At 49.9% G+C, this 16,936-nt stretch overlaps 1 protein-coding gene across 3 annotated transcripts in view; it reads right to left on the bottom strand.

The window, feature by feature from the left end:
- fray (oxidative stress responsive kinase frayed) overlaps positions 1–16,936 on the bottom strand; it is a 293,998-nt gene that overhangs the window by 222,949 nt on the left and 54,113 nt on the right. Inside the window, exon 1 of one of the 3 annotated variants that reach the window (XM_071665566.1) lies at positions 7,107–7,310. The exons of the other annotated variants lie outside the window; for them this stretch is intronic. The gene's annotated coding sequence lies outside the window, so the exon portion shown is untranslated. Of the gene's footprint in view, positions 1–7,106; positions 7,311–16,936 lie in introns of those variants that run through there. 3 annotated transcript variants of the gene reach the window in all.

The following is a 16,936-nucleotide window of genomic DNA, read 5'->3' as shown; positions in this document are numbered from 1 at the left end:
GTAAGGAAAGACTGTACATATCACTATCATCATTACCGTTACCCCAAGACCAATTTCTAAGGGAGTCCTGATGGCACTAAGACTATCTTTCCTGGGGCTCTTAAAGCCTAAGGCTGCGCTACCTCCAGTAATAGGGAAATGTAAACACCTCTGGAGTGAGAAGTATTTTGTCGAGACTGTTGTCCAGCCTCGCTAAAGTTGACTGTTCACTTGCGGTGTAACCTAGAGCAGACAAAGTCCGTTCACACTTTATATATATATATATATATATATATATATATATATATATATATATATATATATATATATATATATATATCACTACCCCCACATACGCTCGCCGTTTCCTGCGTTAGCGAGGTAGGGCCTGGGAACAGATGAAGAACTGCCTCATTAACTCCCATCCACCCTCCAGTTGTCATGCCCTAAACATCTTTCCGTGGTGTCCCCGAACTACTTCATATATACTGAAACAGCCCACTGACAGCACGTCGCCCTCTGTATAACACATCGAGCCCACTCGCTCTATCCCATGCACGCCTCACACCCTCCTGCATCTTCAGGCACCTCCCCCATTAATTCAAAGCATTGTACAACCCCTATCCCTCCCATCTCATCTTTGGTCTTCTCCCTCTTCCCCTTCTCCCTCCACTTCTGACGAAGGTGAAGCTATTGTGTGAGAAGAGAGAGAGCCGCCCTGGCCATACTGAAGTTGGAGGAGCAGCAGACTTTCAATTCCTTCCGTAGATTCGAGGACGCTGAAGGTGTTACAACAGGTGAGTGAAATCTCTAACAACTTCAGCACACAGGAGTAAAGTTAGAAGGAAAGAAATGATGAATATCATCATGTAAAGCAGTGGAACCACTGGACAAGCTAAATGGAGTGGTAAATGGAGGTGACCAATGGAAAATGAAGAAAAAAAAGTCACACACACACACACACACACACACACACACACACACACACACACACAACAATACCGTGGTGGGAGCCAACAAAAGAGGAACACAAAAGAAAATGATTAAGAGCCAACGTAAACAAAAGAGGAACGAGTTCATCCTTACGATGGTGAGATGGGAGGGGAGGACGAATGGGGGGGAGGACGAATGGGGGGGAGGGGGAGTCGAGGGCGAGGGGGCTGGGCGGGTCGTAGGGTAGGGGGGGACTGGGGGGGGGGGTGTCGGTTGTGGAGAGGGGGAGGGGATGCTGGCTGGCTGGGTCGTGTAGTGAGGGAGGAGGAGGAGGAGGAAGGAGTGGCTGAGGAAGGGGGTCGGGAGGGAAGGTGAGGGAGTCGAGTTTTCACGGGAGGTAGGCGGTGGAAGGGGGGGGAGGGTGTGGTGGTGTGGTTCGATGGTTGAGTGCGGGAGGGAGGGAGGGACGGAGGAGTGGTGGAGGGAGGGAGGGAGGGAGGGAGGGACGGAGGAGTGGTGGCGGTGGAGGGAGGGAGGGAGGGACGGAGGAGTGGCGGTGGAGGGAGGGAGGGATGGAATGGATGGAGGCAGGGGATGTTCAAACACTCGGGGACACTCAGACAAACAGACTTACGACAATGGTACGAGCCACAGCGGAGCACAGCCTCTAGTTACGATGAACGGGTCGTGTGAGTTACGATGAACGGGTCGTGTGAGTTACGATGAACGGGTCGTGTGAGTTACAATGAACGGGTCGTGTGAGTTACGATGAACGGGTCGTGTGAGTTACGATGAACGGGTCGTGTGAGTTACGTGTTGTCACCGTCACGTGTGGGAGGAAGAGTTACGATGAACGGGGTCGTGTGAGTTACGTGTTGTCACCGTCATGTGTGGGAGGAAGAGTTACGATGAACGGGTCGTGTGAGTTACGTGTTGTCACCGTCATGTGTGGGAGGGAGGAGACACTCTTATGTCTGTGGACTGACAGCCAACAGACCCACGTTTGTGTGTAAGGCAGAAGGAAAAGACAGCTACCCAAGCCACAGAGGGATGAAGAACCTCGACAGCCACTGAAGTAGCGCTGGTGGCTCGCTAAGCAGCACTCGCTAACCCCTCCCCATAACCCGGGCGGGGGGTAGAACTGGTAGTGTACCTCCCTGGTCGCTGGCGGCCAACCAGAGAGAGAGAGAGAGAGAGAGAAAGAGAGAGAGATGGAAGGGTGGGGGGCAAGGGGATGGAGGACGTGGGAGAGTGGAGAGGAGCGAGTTCCAAGAGTAATGAAGAACAGAGAGAGAGAGACAGGGGGGGGGGGGGCTTGGCTGAGGGCTGCTGGCTGTGTGGGGGTGGGGGGAGGGAGGGCCTGGACCCGGCACAAGGGCTCAGGCTGAGGGCTGGCTGGCTGGCTGGGGCTTGGGGGAGGTCTAACCCCTCTGGACGAGAGGCCTGGTTCAGGCCTGGCTGTGAGAGGCAGAGGGGAGAGCTGCAGGTGAGAGGCCGAGGGAAGAGCTGCAGGTGAGAGGCCGAGGGGAGAGCTGCAGGTGAGAGACCGAGGGGAGAGCTGCAGGTGAGAGACCGAGGGGAGAGCTGCAGGTGAGAGACCGAGGGGAGAGCTGCAGGTGAGAGACCGAGGGGAGAGCTGCAGGTGAGAGACCGAGGGGAGAGCTGCAGGTGAGAGACCGAGGGGAGAGCTGCAGGTGAGAGGCCGAGGGGAGAGCTGCAGGTGAGAGGCCGAGGGGAGAGCTGCAGGTGAGAGGCCGAGGAGAGAGCTGCAGGTGAGAGGTGATGGAGACGAGTATTCCAACCATTCCAGTGAATACCGTCAAGACATTGTAAACTATCACCACGGTGTAAACCACCACCACCACAGTACAAACTACCACCACTACTATCACCATGGTGTAAACCTCCACCGCTACTATCACCACGGTGTAAACTACGAACACTACTACCATTATGGTGTAACCACTACCACTACTACAGCCACGGTGTAAACTACTACCACCACCACCACCACAACAACTACCACGAGTGTAAACTACCACCACCACAACTATCACCGGTGTAAACTACCACCTTGGTGTAAACCACCACCACTACTACTACCACGATGTAAACCACAAACTCTTACCACGGTGTTAACTACAACCATTACCACTACCATGGTATACATCATCACCACTACTACCATCACAGCGTAAACTACCACTAAAACCATAGTGTAAACCACCATTACAGTGTAAACCAGTACAACCACTACCATCAGTGTAAACCACCACTAAAACTATAGCGTAAACCATCATCACGGTGTAAACCACTGCAACTACTACCATTACGGTGTAAAGCACCACCACTGCTACCACCATATTGTAAATTACCACCATGCTGTAAACCACCACCACTACTGCCTCACCACTGTGTAAACCAGCACTACTACTACCACATCACAGTGTAAACTACCATCACTAAGCACCACGGTGTACTGTAAATCACCACCTCTACCACCACCATGGTGTAAATCATCACCTCTACCACCACATTGGTGTAAATCACCACCTCTACCACCACCATGGTGTAAATCACCACCTCTACCACCACATTGGTGTAAATCACCACCTCTACAACCACCACAATGTAAACAACCACCACTAATACCATCACAGTGTAAACAGACACCACTACTACCACCCCAGTGTCAATCACCACCACCACTACCTACCACCCCAGTGTCAATCACCACCACCACTATCACCACCACGGTGTCAATTACCACCACTACTACCACCCCAGTGTCAATCACCACCACCACTATCACCACCCCAGTGTTAATCACCACCACCACTATCACCACCATGGTGTCAATTACCACCACTACTACCATCCCAGTGTCAATCACCACCACCACTATCACCACCATGGTGTCAATTACCACCACTACTACCACCCCAGTGTCAATCACCACCACCACTATCACCACCATGGTGTCAATTACCACCACTACTACCACCCCAGTGTCAATCACCACCACCACTATCACCACCACGGTGTCAATTACCACCACTACTACCACCACAGTGACAATCACCACCACCACTACTACCACCACAGTGTCAATCACCACCACTACTACCACCCCAGTGTCAATCACCACCACTACTACTACCACCCCAGTGTCAATCACCACCACCACTACTACCACCCCAGTGTCAATCACCACCACTACTACTACCACCCAGTGTCAATCACCACCACCACTACTACCACCCCAGTGTCAATCACCACCACCACTACTACCACCCAAGTGTCAATCACCACCACCACTACTACCATCCCAGTGTCAATCACCACCACCACTACCACCACAGTGTCAATCACCACCACCACTACTACCACCACAGTGTCAATCACCACCACTACTACCACCACAGTGTCAATCACCACCACCACTACTACCACCACGGTGTCAATCACCACCACTACTACCACCACAGTGTCAATCACCACCACCACTACCACCACAGTGTCAATCACCACCACTACTACCACCACAGTGTCAATCACCACCACCACTACCACCACAGTGTCAATCACCACCACCACTACCACCACAGTGTCAATCACCACCACCACTACCACCACAGCGTCAATCACCACCACCACTACCACCACAGTGTCAATCACCACCACTACTACCACCACAGTGTCAATCACCACCACCACTACCACCACAGTGTCAATCACCACCACCACTACCACCACAGTGTCAATCACCACCACCACTACCACCACAGTGTCAATCACCACCACCACTACCACCACAGTGTCAATCACCACCACCACTACCACCACAGTGTCAATCACCACCACCACTACCACCACAGTGTCAATCACCACCACCACTACCACCACAGTGTCAATCACCACCACTACTACCACCACAGGTGTCAATCACCACCACTACTACCACCACACGTGTCAATCACCACCACTACCACCACAGTGGTCAATCAACACTACTACACCACAAGTGTTTACACCACCACCTTCCACCACTGTCAATCACCACACCCTCAGGTGCAACCACAGCCCCTGTCACCACGTGGACATCCACCAGCACTTACTGACCACACGGTACACAACACCCTGACCACCACTGCTGCACCCTACACCTGCCTCACAACACCAACTGCTGCTGTACCCTACACCTGCTCACACACACCAAACCACTGCTGTTACCACCTACACCCTGCCTCACACACCACCACCACTGCTGCACCCTACACCCTGCCTCACACACCACCCTGCTGCACCCTACACCTGCCTCACACCACCACACCCTGCTGCTGACCCTACACCCTGCCACACACCACCACCACTGCTGCACCCTACACCCTGCCTCACACCACCCACCACTGCTGCCCTACACCCTGCCTCACACCACCACACACCACTGCTGCACCCTACACCCTGCCTCACACCACCACCACCACTGCTGCTGTACCCTACACCCTGCCTCACACACCACCACTGCTGCTGTACCCTACACCCTGCCTCACACCACCACCACCACTGCTGCACCCTACACCCTGCCTCACACCACCACCACCACTGCTGCACCCTACACCCTGCCTCACACCACCACCACTGCCTGTACCCTACCACCCTGCCTCACACACCACCAACCACTGCTGCTGTACCCTACACCCTGCCTCACACCACCACCACTGCTGCTACCCCTACACCCTGCCTCACAACCACCACCACCACTGCTGGCACCCTACACCCTGCCTCACACCACCACCACCACTGCTGCTGCACCCTACACCCTGCCTCACACCACCACTGCTGCTGCACCCTACACCCTGCCTCACTACCACCACCACTCCTGCACCCTACACCCTGCCTCACACCACCACCACCACTGCTGCTGTACCCTACACCCTGCCTCACACCACCACCACCACTGCTGCCTACCCACCCTGCCTCACACCACCACCACACTGCTGCTTACCCTACACCCTGCCTCACACCCACCCACCACTGCTGCTGTACCCTACACCCTGCCTCACTACCACCACCACTGCTGCTGCACCCTACACCCTGCCTCACACCACCACCACCACTGCTGCTGTACCCTACACCCTGCCTCACACCACCACCACTGCTGTACCCTACACCCTGCCTCACACCACCACCACTGCGCTGCACCCTACACCCTGCCTCACACCACCACCACCACTGCTGTACCCTACACCCTGCCTCACACACCACCACCACCACTGCTGTACCCTACACCCTGCCTCACACCACCACCACTGCTGCTACCCTACACCCTGCCTCACACCACCAACCCCCCACAGTATGGTGCAAGGCCTCACCCCCCCACGAGACCAGCAGGTAATGGGCACACACACACACACACACATCACGACCACCTTAACTGGATCCGAAAATCAGCCAGCAGGTCCTTGGAGGCAGACCCATAAACCTTCTGGAACAGCTGAGGCCACGGCGGCCGCCGAGTATTATTTGCTGAGCTCCGACACGTAGCCTTACGTCAGCGGCGGCGCTGCCGACTGGCGTCAACCATCAGACAGGAAAGCAGGAGTTAGGACAAATGTTGACCCCCCACCAATGTTACAGCAAGGCTCGCCAGCGTCTCCTGTTGTGTCCTGGCTGACTATACGACCACCACCATCGTGATTATAACATTTATGAGATCTAAGACTAAGAGGGAGAAGTTAGGGTGAGACTAAATAAGTGTTGCCTCGTTTCTAACACAGCAAGGCTCGCCAGCGTCTCCTGTTGTTCCCTGGCTGGCTGACTACACCACCATCGTGATTATAATATTAATGAAATCTAAGACTAAGAGGGAGAAGTTAGAATAAATAAGTGTTGCCTCGTTTCTTCCCTCCCTCCCGGCTTGCGAAAACAGCGGCAGACTGACGGCCAGCTAGCCAGCCTAGCTTGTTGTACTTCACTCTCTGTGGCGCAACGGCCCATCGCGCAAAACCATCGACTGGTGAAAGTTCAACTCGACTCTTCCCACCTCGTTTTTAACCCCGACCCTAAACTCTCAGTGAAGTTCAGTTAGGCTATGGTTCCGACAGCTCACAGAGCCAGTATGAGGTTATAATGATAGCTAACTTACGAGGGAGGAGGAACGTACAATCTTTAACTTAATCAGCATATCTTACCTGACTGGTAAAATACTTTGAGGGGCCTCTTACGTCATTCACTATTCCTCCTTCACTAAAGCCACAAGTAAGGCTATACTCGAAGAGTAATTACAGTTTATTAAACTGAACCAACAAAAATTATCACAGTATCAAAGCAATGGCACTTGTCTACACCGTTGGAATAACAGGAGCCACAGCTGTACAGTTTATCACAGCGTAATGTGAACAGACGAACACTCATACTTTGAGTAGCAGGTCGGCCAAAATGATACCATAAGACAGGGATATTCAACGATGATTTTTCCCGGAATGAAAGGACGTGTAGATATATGCCAGACACTGCCATAATAGCGTTATCTGTTGAGCGGTCTTGTAACTAGGACGAACAACACTGTCACACTTGCTGGTCATGACTGGCCTCTTAAGGGCCCGATACTCGTTCATTTATCTACCTAACTATCTAGTCGTTCCAAATATTCATTTGACGAGGTTTTCAATATGTCTTCACGTCTAATCTTTTGAAAATATTGCATGTAACATATTTATCAATGATTATGATAACAAGGCAGTCACATTTCCTCCTTAAAATGAGTCTGTTATATATATAAGGTAATATAATGCACCAGTATCTCTAATCAGTATCATATATCTGTGATAATATCTACAGGATATAAAATAATACGACATTAATTGCGTGAAATAGAGTAAGAGAATATTGGCGTTCCTAACCATTCCATTCTGGCTTTAGTGGGTTAGGATGAATACCAGTAATCATGTTATATATATATATATATATATATATATATATATATATATATATATATATATATATATATATATATATATATATATATGGAGTATGTAGGTTTATGTCAAAACATGGTAGTTCATGGGTAAGGCAATGTTTACAGAGCCGCGGACGTAAATGTTTTTATTGCATCATTTCGATCCACAATCGTGACACAGATCATAAACATAACAATAGGTAGGCAACGGCCCAGCCTACCTACGGGCGTTGTCTAAAGAAAATAACTGATCTGAGATAAATTGTTATAACAATTATGGTGATGTGTTGGGAGAGGTGGGAGCTCCTGTACCAGTGATGGCTCGGCGCAGCATTGGCCAACATTCTACCAGTGATGCCCGAGTGTGGCTTTGACCAACATTCTACCAGTGATGCCCGAGTGTAGTGTTGTACCAACATTCTATCAGAGATGGCTGGGTGTGGCGTTAGCCAACATTCTACCAGTGATGGCTGGGTGTAGCTTTGACCAACATTCTACCAGTGATGCCCGAGTGTAACTTTGACCAACATTCCACCAGTGATGCCCGAGTGTGGCTTTGACCAACATTCTACCAGTGATGCTCGAGTGTAGCGTTGTACCAACATTCTACCAGTGATGCCCGAGTGTGGCTTTGACCAACATTCTACCAGTGATGCCCGAGTGTAGCTTTGACCAACATTCTACCAGTGATGGCTGGGTGTAGCGTTGGCCAACCTTCTACCAGTGATGCTTGGGTGTGGCGCTGGCTAACGCCATTACTACCACAGATATCTAATTTGCTAAGCAAATGGCCGAGACCCCACCCTCGAGCACTAGCGTCACCTGGTGAGGAGACCGGGAACTACAGCAAATGTTGCCAGTTAGTCATTAATACTAACACTTAAAGTCTTTTAAATCTTTCTTTAACGAACATTTGCGCGGCGCTGGTGCTGAGATGACGCAAGGGAACGTTAATGACTGCAGTGAGAGCGAGCAAAACCTTCAGAAACACTGTCGAAAAACGTAGAAAGTTTTTTCATATCTCTTCCTCTAGTGAAAAAATATTCTTCTTTCACTCAGAATATGAAATAGGTACACATTCAAAGACGCTAATGACCCTTCTTTTTTTTTTTTTAATTAACGCAAACATTTGCTTACGTTTAAGAAGGCAGCGTTCGAAATCCGATATTTTCGCATTTAACTCTAGAGGTGAACTGGAACAATTCAATTACCCTATTAAAGTTATTTTTCTTTCTTGTTATAAGGCTACACTTAAAATTTAGGTTCGAAGCAAATGAAATCTGAATTGTTCCATGGTCCAGGAACTAGCATGCCTCTCTATAGTAAGCAATAGCGTTATTTTGCAAGCGTCTGACTTCATATATGAATACTTGCCCGAGGCAATACCCTGAACCCACAGCTCCCGATCCATAACCAAGCCCCATAGACCTTTCCAGTGTTTACCCCGGCGCTTCACTTGCCCTAGTTCAGTCCATTGACAGCACGTTGCCCTTTGTATACCAAAATCGCTCCAATTTACTCCACACCATGCACGCCTTTCACTCTCTTGTATGCTCAGAATTCGAACACTCAAATATTCACCTCATTTTTCCATCTCCAGTTTGGTCTACCGGTTTTCCTTGTTACTTCCACTTCCGTCACATTTATATCCTCCTTGTCAACATCTCACTCATTCTCTCCGTAAGTCCAGACCATTTCAGCACACCCTCTTCATCTCTCTCAACCAAACTCCTCTTACTTTTACACCTCTCTCTTACCCTATCACTACTTACTCGGTCAATCCTCCTCACGCCATATATTGTCCTCGAAAATTTGAATTTCCACCGCAGGGGCTGAAAAAGAGGGCAACTGAGAGTTGACGAGAACTAGTATCAGCAAACTTTAGAGAAATGTGTTTTGGAAGAGGTTAACAGTGTGAGAAGTGTGAACAAATGGGAGCATCGGTGAAGGGGGCAAATGAGGAAGTGGTTACAGGTAGTGATCAAGTGAGGAGGAGATGGAGTATTTTGAAGGATTGTTACATGTGTTTGAAGACAGGAAGGCCAGTGTAGGGTGTTTGGGTCGGGTAGGCATGCGAAGTGAGAGAGTCGCGGAGAGTGGTTTGGTGAAGAGAGAAGAGGTGGTGAAAGTCTTGCCCAAGATGAAATGTGGCAAGGCGGCTGGAGTGGATGATAATGCAGCTGAATTTCTTAAGAAAGGGAGATGACTGTATGCATGGTTTATAGTGAGATCCCTGAGCATGGGCGGAATGCATGCATAGTGCCGTTGTATAATGGTGTATAAATGTGAGTTCAAATGACATATGTATGTGTTTGTTGAGCGTACCTGGTAATTATATAGCAGAGTAGTGATTGAGAGGGCAATGCCATGCACAAAGCATCAGACTGGTTGGGAACAATACGATTTCAGGAGTGGCAGAGGATGTGTGGATCAGGTGTTTACTCTGATGAATGTGTCTGAGAAAAACTTAGAGAAACAGAGGGATTTGTACAGATCCGATGAAGGCATGTGTTAGGGCTGATAAAGATGCTTCGTGAAAGATCTTACGAACATAGGGTGTAGCAGGAGAGCTACTGGAAGCAGTGAGGGTTTTATCAAGAGAGTAAGGTGTTTGCAAGTAGCGAGGAGAGTGATGGTTCCAGGTGAAAGTGTGTCTACTGCCGGGGTGTGTGATGTCACCATGGCTGTTTAACCTGTTTATGGATGGGTTGATGAGGGAATTAAATGCAAGGGTCTTGGAGAAAGGGGCAGGCGTACAGTTCGTCAGAGATGTGACAGTTGTTGTTTGCTGATGACACGGGGATGGAGGCAGTTTCCAGTGAGAAACCACAGAAGTTGGTGTGTGAGTTTGGAAATATATGAAAGGAGAAAACTGAGAGTAAGTGGGAATAAAAGTAAGGTTATTAGGTTTAGCAGAGCAGACAGATAGTTTAGTTTGGGGTGTGAATTGGAACAGAGAAAAGCTGGAGGAAGTGAAGTGTTAGACACCAGGAGGTGGACATGACAGCAAATGGAACTTTGGAAGAGGAGACGAGATCATAGGGTGGGTAAGGAGGCGAAGAAATGTACAATGAGGAATGTTCGGAGAGGTCACTATGTGGGAGGGCGATTACGGGTATGTTTGAAGGCATGGTACTCCAAACAATGCTGTTTGGATTCGAGGCATGGGCTATAGATGTGGATGTGGGGAGTGGGGAGGATGTGTGATGGAAATGAAGTGTCTGAATACAACAAGTGGTGTGAGGTGGTTTAATCAATATGATTAAAGAGTAAGAAATGTGTTGGCAATAAAAAGAGTGTGGTTAAGAAAGCAGAAGACGGTATGTTGTAATGTTGTGGACATATGGAGAGAATAAGTGAGAAAAGGTTGACAAAGAGGATATATGTGTCAAAAGTGGATGGAACAAGGAGAACGAGGAGACCACACTGGAGGTGGAAGGATGGAGGTAAAAAGATTTTGATCGATCAAGGCCTGAACATGTAGGAGGGTGAAAGGCGTGCACGGGATAGAGGGAATTGGAACGAGCTGGTATACCGTGGTCGACGCGTTGTCAGTGGAGTGAACCAAGGCATGTGAAGCGTCCGGGGAAAACCATGGAAAGGTCTGTGGGGCCTGGATGTGGATAGGGAGCTGTGGTTTCGGTGCATTACACATGACAGCTAGAGAATGAGATGTGAGCAGATGCGGCCTTTCTTCGTCTGTTCCTGACGCTACCTCGCGAACACAGAAAACGGCGATCAAGCAATGAGAGAGAGAGAGAGAGAGAGAGAGAGAGAGAGAGAGAGAGAGAGAGAGAGAGAGAGAGAGAGAGAGAGAGAGAGACTCCCTTTATTTTCCATGTAACACTGAAGAGGGAACCTCTGTTGCTCTCCTACACTTTGTGTCTTAATAAAAACTGTTGTGACCAAACTGTCACATGCAATAAACTGTCGACCTCTGGGGGGTGGCAGCCAGAGCGAGAGGAGGAGGAGGAGGAGGAGGAGGAGGAGTGAGGGAGGGAGGGGGTCATGATGAGTCGGTGTGTGCGTCATAGCGCAGGTTCCAGGGCTCCACCATACGGCACCAGCAGGTCCGTTGATGGTGCCGTATCCAGGGCTTCACCGCTCTGCCTAATGACTAACAAGCTAGCAAGCTGACGTCACTGTCTCAAGCCCCCCTCATCCCCTCAGATGTCGCATTACTGATGTAAACACGACTTTAGGGCGATGTCCATCAACGGAAATAAGTCAAAGACGAGCAAGTTCTAAGTGTCTACAACACATACACTCTCTCACAATGATTCCAGAGATAGAGATAATCGTAAATAATTAGTGACAACATGGATAACGCATTAAAGAATTAGATTCTTCCCTCCGTGAGCAGCCACTAAACGCGGCCAAGCGCTTCCGCCACGGTAAACAAGTCATTAATGGCGCCCGCCGAATAGGCCGCTGGACCAATGAACGGAAATATACGTCCTGCGGCAGACCTAGGCCCCGCCCTCTCGGGTGACGTAGTCAAAATTCCGGCCCAATCGGAGGCCAGTTGCGGCTCTTGCCGTAATCGTTCGGCGAACGGACGAAGATTCATATAAATAAAAGGGGAATTCTATTATCTGACTATGGGCGAGTCTGGGTCTCCCGTGCCGAGCGGGTATAGCTCATCCTCCCGAAGGGGGCGACCCATACTGCTGCCTCACACTGGAGGGTGACCCATACTGCTGCCTCACACTGGAGGGTGACCCATACTGCTGCCTCACACTGGTGGGTGACCCATACTGCTGCCTCACACTGGAGGGTGACCCATACTGCTGCCTCACACTGGTGGGGTGACCCATACTGCTGCCTCACACTGGTGGGTGACCCATACTGCTGCCTCACACTGGTGGGTGACCCATACTGCTGCCTCACACTGGAGGGTGACCCATACTGCTGCCTCACACTGGAGGGTGACCCATACTGCTGCCTCACACTGGTGGGGTGACCCATACTGCTGCCTCACACTGGTGGGTGACCCATACTGCTGCCTCACACTGGTGGGTGACCCATACTGCTGCCTCACACTGGAGGGTGACCCATACTGCTGCCTCACACTGGAGGGTGACCCATACTGCTGCCTCACACTGGAGGGTGACCCATACTGCTGCCTCACACTGGAGGGTGACCCATACTGCTGCCTCACACTGGTGGGTGACCCATACTGCTGCCTCACACTGGTGGGGTGACCCATACTGCTGCCTCACACTGGTGGGGTGACCCATACTGCTGCCTCACACTGGAGGGTGACCCATACTGCTGCCTCACACTGGTGGGTGACCCATACTGCTGCCTCACACTGGAGGGTGACCCATACTGCTGCCTCACACTGGAGGGTGACCCATACTGCTGCCTCACACTGGAGGGTGACCCATACTGCTGCCTCACACTGGTGGGTGACCCATACTGCTGCCTCACATTGGAGGGTGACCCATACTGCTGCCTCACACTGGTGGGTGACCCATACTGCTGCCTCACACTGGAGGGTGACCCATACTGCTGCCTCACACTGGAGGGTGACCCATACTGCTGCCTCACACTGGTGGGTGACCCATACTGCTGCCTCACATTGGAGGGTGACCCATACTGCTGCCTCACACTGGAGGGTGACCCATACTACTGCCTCACACTGGTGGGGTGACCCATACTGCTGCCTCACACTGGAGGGTGACCCATACTGCTGCCTCACACTGGAGGGGTGACCCATACTGCTGCCTCACATTGGAGGGTGACCCATACTGCTGCCTCACACTGGGGGGTGACCCATACTGCTGCCTCACATTGGAGGGTGACCCATACTGCTGCCTCACATTGGAGGGTGACCCATACTGCTGCCTCACACTGGAGGGTGACCCATACTGCTGCCTCACACTGGAGGGTGACCCATACTGCTGCCTCACACTGGAGGGTGACCCATACTGCTGCCTCACACTGGAGGGGTGACCCATACTGCTGCCTCACATTGGGGGGTGACCCATACTGCTGCCTCACACTGGGGGGTGACCCATACTGCTGCCTCACATTGGTGGGGTGACCCATACTGCTGCCTCACATTGGAGGGTGACCCATACTGCTGCCTCACACTGGTGGGTGACCCATACTGCTGCCTCACACTGGAGGTGTGACCTATACTGCTGCCTCACACTGGTGGGTGACCCATACTGCTGCCTCACACTGGAGGGTGACCCATACTGCTGCCTAACACTGGAGGGTGACCCATACTGCTGCCTCACACTGGAGGGTGACCCATACTGCTGCCTCACACTGGTGGGTGACCCATACTGCTGCCTCACACTGGAGGGGTGACCCATACTGCTGCCTCACACTGGAGGGTGACCCATACTGCTGCCTCACACTGGAGGGTGACCCATACTGCTGCCTCACACTGGTGGGTGACCCATACTGCTGCCTCACACTGGTGGGTGACTCATACTGCTGCCTCACACTGGAGGGTGACCCATACTGCTGCCTCACACTGGAGGGTGACCCATACTGCGTTGGGTGTAGGTGAGTGGTGTATGAATGTGGGGTTATGTGGGAGGTATGTGGAGATGGGAGCTAGTGTGTGGAATATGGGGAGGGGAGTAAGTGGGTGGTGTGTGAAGGTGGGGGTAAGTGGGTGGTGTGTGATGGTGGGGGTAGGTGGGTGGTGTGCGAAGGTGTGGGTAGGTGGGTGTTGTCAACAGGGCCTCAGTAACCCACAACACACCAGGACACTGAACACATCAACACCCACGAGTAACCCGCAGGAGGACTGGCTAAGTCTACAATGGCGTGACCCTCGTGACGTACTGCTGTGTGGCGTGATGAAGGCACTACCACATGGCTCCCAACACACGAACACAATACGCCTCTCTCTCTCTCTCTCCGTATATATATATATATATATATATATATATATATATATATATATATATATATATATATATATATATATATATATTTTTTTTTTTTTTTATTATTATACTTTGTCGCTGTCTCCCGCGTTTGCGAGGTATATATATATATATATATATATATATATATGGGCATGTGAAGCGTCTGGGGTAAACCATGGTAAGGTCTGTGGAGCCTGGATGTGGATAATGAGCTCTGGTTTCGGTGCATTACACATGACAGCCATAGAATGAATGTGAGCGGATGTGGCCTTTCCTCGTATGTTTGCTGGCGCTACCTCGCAGACGCAGGGGGTGGCGATCGGGTTTGGTGGAGAAGAGACTGTATGTTATTTTTCTTTCTTTTCCTTCATGCTTTTGTGGTGTTTCCAGTGGGGCAGGATGGCGTCGGGAATGGATGAAGGAGGCAAGTATGATCATGTACATGTGTATATATGTATACGCATGCATATATATATATATATATATATATATATATATATATATATATATATATATATATATATATATATATATATATATATATGCAGTGTGGTTTCAGAAGTGGTAGAGGATGTGTGGATCAGGTGTTTGCTTTGAAGAATGTATGTGAGAAATACTTAGAAAAGCAAATGGATTTGTATGTAGCATTTATGGATCTGGAGAAGGCATATGATAGTTGATAGAGATGCTCTGTGGAAGGTATTAAGAATATATGGTGTGGGAGGAAAGTTGTTAGAAGCAGTGAAAAGTTTTTATCGAGGATGTAAGGCATGTGTACGTGTAGGAAGAGAGGAAAGTGATTGGTTCTCAGTGAATGTAGGTTTGCGGCAGGGGTGTGTGATGTCTCCATGGTTGTTTAATTTGTTTATGGATGGGGTTGTTAGGGAGGTAAATGCAAGAGTTTTGGAAAGAGGGGCAAGTATGAAGTCTGTTGGGGATGAGAGAGCTTGGGAAGTGAGTCAGTTGTTGTTCGCTGATGATACAGCGCTGGTGGCTGATTCATGTGAGAAACTGCAGAAGCTGGTGACTGAGTTTGGAAAAGTGTGTGGAAGAAGAAAGTTAAGAGTAAATGTGAATAAGAGCAAGGTTATTAGGTACAGTAGGGTTGAGGGTCAAGTCAATTGGGAGGTGAGTTTGAATGGAGAAAAACTGGAGGAAGTGAAGTGTTTTAGATATCTGGGAGTGGATCTGGCAGCGGATGGAACCATGGAAGCGGAAGTGGATCATAGGGTGGGGGAGGGGGCGAAAATCCTGGGAGCCTTGAAGAATGTGTGGAAGTCGAGAACATTATCTCGGAAAGCAAAAATGGGTATGTTTGAAGGAATAGTGGTTCCAACAATGTTGTATGGTTGCGAGGCGTGGGCTATGGATAGAGTTGTGCGCAGGAGGATGGATGTGCTGGAAATGAGATGTTTGAGGACAATGTGTGGTGTGAGGTGGTTTGATCGAGTGAGTAACGTAAGGGTAAGAGAGATGTGTGGAAATAAAAAGAGCGTGGTTGAGAGAGCAGAAGAGGGTGTTTTGAAGTGGTTTGGGCACATGGAGAGGATGAGTGAGGAAAGATTGACCAAGAGGATATATGTGTCGGAGGTGGAGGGAACAAGGAGAAGAGGGAGACCAAATTGGAGGTGGAAAGATGGAGTGAAAAAGATTTTGTGTGATCGGGGCCTGAACATGCAGGAGGGTGAAAGGAGGGCAAGGAATAGAGTGAATTGGAGCGATGTGGTATACCGGGGTTGACGTGCTGTCAGTGGATTGAAGCAAGGCATGTGAAGCGTCTGGGGTAAACCATGGAAAGCTGTGTAGGTATGTATATTTGCGTGTGTGGACGTATGTATATACATGTGTATGGGGGGGGGGGGTTGAGCCATTTCTTTCGTCTGTTTCCTTGCGCTACCTCGCAAACGCGGGAGACAGCGACAAAGTATAAAAAAAAAAAAAAAATATATATATATATATATATATATATATATATATATATATATATATATATATATATATATATATATGCTTAAAAGTCTCGCAGCCTTGAAGTTGCAGGAACCCTAAAAGAGGACGAGGGCCCCTGAACGAGAACGGCCCCCGATCGAGGATGATGACCCCTGAACAAGCATGATGGCCTCTGATCGAGGATAATGGCCCCTGAACAAGCATGATGGCCCCTGATCAA

Source organism: Panulirus ornatus, chromosome 10 (genome assembly GCF_036320965.1).
Source record: "Panulirus ornatus isolate Po-2019 chromosome 10, ASM3632096v1, whole genome shotgun sequence".
Lineage (NCBI taxonomy): Eukaryota > Metazoa > Arthropoda > Malacostraca > Decapoda > Palinuridae > Panulirus > Panulirus ornatus.
Note: the sequence above shows the minus strand (reverse complement) of the source record. Positions and strands in the feature narration are given on the sequence as shown.